Raw genomic sequence first — 6,000 nt, 5'->3', positions numbered from 1 at the left:
GTCTCTTTTATCAAACATTCCTGCTGTTATAATTTGTACAGCATTTGTTGTTTCTTAAAACTGTTGCACTGTCCAAATACCCATACTTGCCATCTTTGCACTTGACCACTTGATTACTTATTTGACCGTCTTTCCTGTATTTGGCCTAGTGTTCGAGTGAGCATTGATAACCACAAGTGTGTGTCGAACTTTTCATGACCTGATGACTGTGTTTCCCAATCCTGATCCTGGAGAACCCCAGCACTGCACGGTTTTGGTGTCTCTCTTATCTGCCTTGGAGTCTTAACTGATGAGCTGATGAGTTTGAATCAGGTGTGTTTGATCAGGGAGACATCTCAAATGTGCAGTGTTGGGCTTCTCCAGGACCAGGATTGGGAGCCCACTGCCTTATGGGACACTTATGTGTTTACAGAGATTTTTTAATAACTAATTATCAATTATTTCACATACTGTACATTGGACAGCTTCCCATGACCTCTTGTGAGATCTCGGCAAAAAGTCTGACGATTTATTCCAAACATGATGCATGATGGGATACACTAAGCTTTGTATAGTGCTCCGGAGCAGTATTGGAGAGGTTTAGTGTGTTAAGGACGCTGTGCTTTGGCATTATTAAGACAGTCTCGTTCACACACTGTCACGTACACACACTCTCAAGTGGCCAAGACTGCAAGTGTGGGTATCTGGACAGGGTCAAAGTCTTAAAAATGATCCCTAAACACATCACAGTCTTAATAATCCAGTTTAACACTTGTATGATATTGTACAAGCCCCAGGACAGCCCTCATCTGACACTATCAAAAGAATTCATATGACTATAGCTTGTTATTAATTACTTGCTTTCAATAATGGATGCATTTAACTTTTAATTATACAGCATCTTTACAGAGGTGTAATGTACAAGCTGCACGTAATTAATAATATTTCCTTCTTTCTGTCTTACAGGATTTTTTGCAGATAATCCTAATTCTGTTCTTCTTTTTCAGGTCTAAATATCAAGCTCAACAACTCACTCCAAGAGCCAACCCTCACAAACCTTCCTAAAACCTAAAGAGCTATTACTGAGTCTCAGCGAATCTTGCCATGATCAGCTCTTCCCAGGTACATTTGTTTAGAATATTTTTTTTAATCAACATTTACTCCTCAAATGCTCTGGTCTGAATCTTACTTTAAATTAACTTAATTATGTTTAATGAGCAATATTATTGCACACAGAGTAAGTAGAGATTATCTTGTTTCACAGAAGAGAAGGAAGACCAAGGAAAGGATTTGCTCAGGATGAGAAATGAAGACAGCCATCTTGTGCTCAAACAAACAGAAGTCCTCTGGTATGTGTGTGTTGAAGCAATGCTGTGTTATACAACATTTTATGATGATCTCTCACAGAACTGGTCATGTCAGCCTTGATTTCTTTTTATACTATTACAATTACAGCATGTTAGCAAAGTGTGACTGGACATTTTTAATATTATGTTTTTAAAAACACACCACCTGTTTTAAAAGCAGACAATTATCATGAAATTGGTTTAGTTTGATATAAACACCAATGTACATTATTTCATTGTTTTCTAAATGTTATGTTATAAATTGGGTGAATTGATAGTGGATTGGTTTGAAGCCAGGCCTTACACTGCACAGACTAAAACACATTTGTGAGAGAAGTCAGGAACTTTGGAGAAAGATTCTAGAGAAAAAACACATTTTACTGCAACAACAGATGAATTCTAGAGTCTCTGAAGAACTACACATGCTAATGCAGTCTCATGAGCAAGACCTTTGCCTCTGTAACTTTTTCTTAATTCTTTAATTTTTATTGCAGTATTTTAATTTGTACAGATGATCTCATCAGCCAAATGAGGGTTTTTGACCAAGTGATGCTCTTGAAAGGAGTGAAAGAAGAGGATGTGGTAAATTGTCTTCAGAGAAAAAGCTTCTCAAAAGATCTTAAAACAGCTTGAAGAATGGTAAGTGTACAGTACTACAAGGGTCATAGTTGCTCACCCTGCTAAAATCACACAGAACATAAGCTGAGCTCTCTGTCCATTAAACAACTTCATCTGGATTGTTTGTTTTATTTTGACCAGGTCTGGGATCTTAGGACTGAGAGATCCTCTGGCTGAGAACAAGCTACACCTCATCAGTGCTGGACATCAGCCACAAACTGTTTTCCAGACACGAGAAGAAGAAGAACACGATGGGGAGATGAAACCAGTTTAGATGTGATGATGGGAATCATTATTTTCTGGAACAGTATCTCATGTCTTATATGTATCACATGATCTGTATCACAGTTGACTGGATGGGACTGTGTGACTTTTAAGGACATTTCATCACTCATCTGTGTGAACTGATTTATATATGAGGTTAATGTATTTTTGATGATAATTATTTTCATTGAATCTTATTCGTCTTGATGCTACTTTATCAACTTTATAGTCTATGCTTCAATAAAATGAAAATGGTGAATATTGTGTTCTGAAGATTCTTGTTAAATACATAATTTTACTAGGTAGGCTGATATGTGTTTATTTTAGACTTGGAAAAAACTACATATTAATTATTGGGATTATTTTTTTATTTAAGACATAAACATTTTTGATCGGATTAATAACATCTGGGACATCAGTACACCAGAAAGTAATTTTTTTATATTTTAGTAACAAATATGCAAATTTTTTAGTGAAATAAAGGGAGTTACGAGATTAACTATTCTGCATTACAAGATGGTGCCATGGGCTTTATTGTTACAAACACTTGAGGGATAACTGAGAATGTAGCAGGAATGATCAACGTGGATCTTGTACTGCATTAAAACCAAGAGCACACACATGATGTCCAGCACCTGAGGAGCAAGATACGGGGGTGAGGAGGACATTTTTACACTGATTTTTGCTATATATATATATATATATATATAAATTAATATTCTTAGCACTGCATGAATTTGTCCTTGTGTAATAGTGAAGTATCACAATGTGTATACATTGTCCTTGATTACTGCTTTACAGGTGGGGAATAGATAAAGGCAAGTTGTTGCAGGTTCATCCATTATATTTCTTGCCATATACTTCAAAAATCAAATAAATAATCTATTATTTTCATTATTAAATCATTTCTTTCTAATTTTTCCATGTTTCATCAGATGGCCTCACAATGTCCTGTCAAAAGGTATAATAGCCATGATGTAAGAATTAGAAAACAGAGGACTGTGAAAACTGTCAGATATAAATGTGACTCAGCTCAGTTTGTTGTCCATGATGAGTAGAATACATATATGTAGGTTTTACTGCCCTTCTACCCCCAGGGGCCCAGTAGCACCCCCCGGAAGAGCCCAAAACTGTACATTTCAAATGGCTGTAAATCAGAGTCCAATTAACATATCAAAGAGAAAATGGGCAGGATTATTACTTATGCTATGCTGATAAAATAATGTTGAGCTCAGTTTTCAGAAATAAATGGAAAGCTGACATAAAGGCATTTTAAATATTGCTCACTGTAAAATACCACATTTCAGCCTGCCTCTCAAATATATCATAGAGGTTTGCACAATAAACATGTTTAGATATCCAGTTTTCCTTAAAATAAATAATTTATTTCGTTTCGTTAATAAAAAGTTTTAAACTACATTACCCACAAGCCTCCGTCGTTCTATCTATGCAAAGGCAACACTAGGGGGCTGTTTTTTGTAGTTCATTGAAGTTATGCTTAGGGTTAGGATTAGGATCTCGCTAAAGATGTCATTTTTGTCAAGATAGCAACACTTCATTGTTGACTTAATATATTACTAATGTGATGATAGCAGCAAAACATACTTTTTTACATGATGCGCTGTTTAATATGGGTTAAAAGATAGTCCAACCACAGACTGTCCTGAAAATTCATAGCCAATGACATCAAAGCTGAGCAGCAGCGACACACTTCCTTATCCATGTATGACCGACGTCTTTCGTTTTTCGGCTGAAGGGATAGATTCGGTTAACAATAGATTAAGCTTGCTACTTATAAGATACTGTTTTATTAACGTCTTCACCTTCCTCCGTTGTTCAGCTTGACAAACATTGGGCAATATTGATGTGCACATGCCCAGCAGTCGCAGTTGTATCCAACAGACAGATTCCTCTATAATAAATATAAGACACATTTTTAAGATTTATATATATTTTTTTTTTTGACCAAAGACAAATATATTTACTAATCAAATGACGTGCTTCTAAACTTTACATTGTATATTACATTGTGTTTTAAAGTTAAAATTGTTCACATTTGTGTTTCTGTGATTTACCATTCTCTACCATTTGAACTCTAGGAATAAAAACTGAAATTATAAATGAATGAATGAATGAACAAATAAATACATAAAGCATAATAAACATGCATATTTTTGTAAGGATCTTCCATTATTTATTTATATGTCAAACTCATTTAAAGACAACATGCCCAAATTACTACACTGCATCCTCTGTCACCAAGCTCGTTTTTGCCACCATAAAGAATAAAAAGGCAGTTATGTTGTAAACATTAACTATTTTCAGTATGCAAATGAAAATGCTTTTATTAAAAAACAAAACAGTAAATACAGTATGTCTTCCAGAGAACACTGGAAAAAGTGTTGTGACCAAAATGTTATACAACACAATGTAAATGTTTCAAACTCACAAAAAAACACCATGAAGACATGCATGTCAAGTGTGCAATATATTTTTAATATGGAGCGCTATTTTTAACTATTGTTTTCATCACTGGTTCTGTAATGTATTCATTATGAGCTTATAATTAAAACAAAGTTACATCTTCTGCAAAAATCAAACCACTGCAAAGTCTAATCACTGATCCAGGGACCATTTCTGTGTGTGCGGGGGATAAAGAGTTAACGAGGTGAGTCCTTGTGCATGATGGAGCTACAGCGTTATCCTCAAACAATCCTGTAAGACAGAAAGGAAGAAAATATTAAATTACATTCAACTTATACATTACACTGTGTTTTGTTTAGACCATAAAAGCAGCCTCTGTAAAAACTTGAGAGTGTGTGTACGTGACAGTGTGTGAACGAGACTGTCCACGGTCTTAATAATGCCAAAGCACAGCATCCTTAACACACACTAAACCTCTGCAATACTGCTCCAGAGCGCTATACAAAGCTTAGTGTATCCCATCATGCATCATGTTTTGGAATAAATCGTCAGACTTTTTGCCGAGATCTCACAAGAGGTCATGGGAAGCTGTCCAATGTACAGTATGTGAAATATTGATAATTAGTTATTAAAAATCTCTGTAAACACATAAGTGTCCCATAAGGCAGTGGCTCCCAATCCTGGTCCTGGAGAAGCCCAACACTGCACATTTGAGATGTCTCCCTGATCAAACACACCTGATTCAACTCATCAGCTCATCAGTTAAGACTCCAAGGCAGATAAGAGAGACACCAAAACCGTGCAGTGCTGGGGTTCTCCAGGATCAGGATTGGGAAACACAGTCATCAGGTCATGAAAAGTTCGACACACACTTGTGGTTATCATGCTCACTCGAACACTAGGCCAAATACAGGAAAGACGTCAAATAAGTAATCAAGTGGTCAAGTGCAAAGATGGCAAGTGTGGGTATTTGGACAGTGCAACAGTTTAAGAAACAACAAATGCTGTACAAATTATAACAGCAGGAATGTTTGATAAAAGAGACAAACTATCACAGACTTACTGCTGCATATATCTGCCTCCGCAGCTTTCTGTCTTCTCCATTTCTGAAGGAATCCCTCTCCTGAAACACCACTGGGCTGACTGCCTTTATGTCTTTTCAGCTAAAAATAAAAATAAAAATAATAAAATGGGGAGAGTAAATAAAATTGAATTATATAAAGAATGTTAATAATGATCTGTGAGCAAAATATTTAGATATAATAAATATATATAAATGTATATATAAATATAAACTGATATGAATGAACTGCAAAATGGAAAAATACATGTTTTATTATTTATTTTTAATTTGATTTTTTTTTTTTTT

The sequence above is a fragment of the Carassius auratus genome, chromosome 22 (genome assembly GCF_003368295.1).
Source record: "Carassius auratus strain Wakin chromosome 22, ASM336829v1, whole genome shotgun sequence".
Classification (NCBI taxonomy): Eukaryota; Metazoa; Chordata; class Actinopteri; order Cypriniformes; family Cyprinidae; genus Carassius; species Carassius auratus.
This window is presented reverse-complemented; position numbering follows the sequence as displayed.